Consider the following 2,960-nt stretch of genomic DNA (forward strand, 5'->3'; position numbering starts at 1 on the left):
AGATCCTTTCATAAAGTGATGCAGTCACTCAGGAATACTTTATAACCTAAACCGACTGGACAGTCAGTAACCAAAGAATTATTCTAATGTTCTTTCATCTGAGAGGTCCTTTATTCCAATGAGTTTCGCTGCTATCCTTCTCTTTTCCTTTTGGGATTAAGAACCATGCATAAAGTCTTACTTACTCCAAGGTTCACCTTGTACCTCTCCACTCTCCCCATCATATGCCACCAAATGCCAAAAAGAAATCTGAGTACCCTGCGGTCATGGCACAGGTCTTTCTAAAGAGATGAATACCTGTTCAAAAATCACTAATCCGAGAATAAATATATGGGGAAATGGACTGGGGACATAACTGGAATCAACTGAATCTGTGAGAGGCCAGCAGGGCAGATGTATGTGTCTGTATGTGCCTTAAAGAATAAAGTTCTCTACGAGAAAAAATGCTTTATTGCCCCCAATTTTAATCCAATTAATATCTGGGAATATATTTCAAGACCACTTGTATATATGTGTATGTACATGTTAGCATTGTATATTATTTGTGTTATGTGCTCCCTTCTATTAGTTTAACCTTTCTTTTTGATTTTGTACATGGATGAAGGTTCACACAGTAAGATAAGTTCAAGGATTTCTTTCTCCAATACCATTGATATGAATTCCTGTTACTTAATTTCTTTTTTTTTTTTTTTTTTTTTTTTTCGTACGCGGGCCTCTCACCGTTGTGGCTTCTCCCGTTGCGGAGCACAGGCTCTGGACGCGCAGGCTCAGTGGCCATGGCTCACGGGCCTAGCCGCTCTGCGGCATGTGGGATCTTCGCGGATCAGGGCATGAACCTGTGTCCCCTGCATCGGTAGGCGATTCTCAACCCCTGCGCCACCAGGGAAGCCCCTTAATTTCTTTTTGATAGACTTTCAGATGACCGTCCAAGATAGTTCTGCCAATGGAAATCACAGGACTATCAAATATGGAAAAGACCTTGCAACACTTACAGTTTGTTTTCATGGTCTGCATCAGAATCTGTGCACAGGTATTAAAGAAGCATTAATTAAATGCCCCTTTACCTAACAACGTGGAGTTAGTCATAGGGTTTGGGCTTCTTGTCTCTTTTCTTTTGCTTTTTCTCTTTTACATCCTTGGGGGCCTTTTTTAGTTGCTCTCTTGAACTGGCTTTACAAAACATTATTTTCATTAGCCCTTATATTTTTGGATTATAGGCTTAATTTTTAAGAAGTTGGGGAAGGGGCTTCCCTGGTGGCGCAGTGGTTGAGAGTCCGCCTGCCGATGCAGGGGACACGGGTTCGTGACCCGATCTGGGAAGATCCCACATGCCGCGGAGCGGCTGGGCCCGTGAGCCTGCGCATCCGGAGCCTGTGCTCCACAATGGGAGAGGCCACAACAGTGAGAATACTGCGTACCGCAAAAAAAAGAAGAAGTTGGGAAAGGAAACTGAACTGCCAAAAGTTAACAGATTATTGGCAAGGATATAAAAATAATTATAATGCCAATTTCCCTGGGTATTCCCTGTGTACTTTAGGGGTAAAAACAGTATTTGTAAAGTGATTTCAAAATGTGCAAGTATTACCTGTGGGATATAACCTACTGGGTTAAGAGAACTAACTCTGAAATTAATTTGCCAGGATCTTTTTTTCCCCAGCTCCACCACTTATTAGTGGTGGGACTTCTGGAGTGCCACCTCTTTGTGTTTCACTTCCTCTTTGAGAAACAAGGGCTTAATAAGCTCACCCATTTTACAGAGCTGTGGCGTGGAGTTAATACGTGTAGAGTGGTTAGCAATCCATGCCCCTCTTAAGTCTTTTAAAATCAATCTTACTATTGTTGTTACTACAATTATTATTTTGTTAGCTGTCCTTGAAAATGCTTGCCAGCAGTACTCACTTGCTTTTCTTTTTGTTGTATATTCTCTACATCCCACTTAAGCATTCTCCCAAACCCTAAGAGACTTTTTCAGATATTTTACAACTCTTTACTTGTTTGTCACAGCAAAAGTAAAAGGAGTGTGGCTCCCCTTGATCGAACAAACCACAACTTCGGTTTTCTCCCATTCATACACATTGGTGAACAGATGTGAAAAAACGACTCCGTGGGGCTTTCCGTCCGGGGCCAAACATCCAGGCTCTGTGTAACTCGACACTAGTATGCACACATGTGACCATAAATTTCACCATAAACACATGTTTTCAGCAATGGCAATAACGCGGTGACTACACTGCTCAATTCCTCACACTGTCAGCATTAAATACATTAAAAGGGTAAGTTAAAATATCTGTCTGATTGCTTCTGACATAACCCCGAGATCTCTTTTGTTTCTGTACTGCATCAGTTATAATGTGGAACATTAAGACAAATTATTTCTAAACGCTGACAAGGAATGTAGCACCAAGTGGCAGACAATCAAGGGGAATTTTGCCATAGCATGGTGCTTATTTTGTTACAAGCAGGAATGCAAACCCAAAGGATGTAATTTAGAGGAAACTCTGTCCTGTCTATTCTCTAGGAACTAGAACAAGGAGACTGAGAGAAGATGATTCTGGGTAAATCAAACCGTTTTCTCCTAATTACAGCTGAATAATAGGGAGCAAACTCCCATGGAATGTTGTGATCTGCTTGAAGAAAGGTAGGAGGTTGCCCTAGTTAGGGTCTTCCATATACAGTTATTCAAGCTCAGACTTGATCATCTGTCAGGGATGCTACAGTAGGGAGAGTTTATACAAAGAGACACCAAATATAATATTTGTTTTTATTATTATTCTGTGAAAGTAAGGTAATCTGATAAATTGGGACTAAGTTACGCCAGTAGGACAATCAAGGAAAAAGTATCTTTAAGAGATGAGTGCCAAAGAATAGAAAGGAATCATTTATGGAAAATTTTTCTGGAAATAATATTTCTAAAACATGGGAACAGCAAATACAAAGGCTCTGAGGCAAGATGAAGCTTA

The sequence above is a fragment of the Physeter macrocephalus genome, chromosome 2 (assembly GCF_002837175.3).
Source record: "Physeter macrocephalus isolate SW-GA chromosome 2, ASM283717v5, whole genome shotgun sequence".
In the NCBI taxonomy this organism is placed as follows: domain Eukaryota; kingdom Metazoa; phylum Chordata; class Mammalia; order Artiodactyla; family Physeteridae; genus Physeter; species Physeter macrocephalus.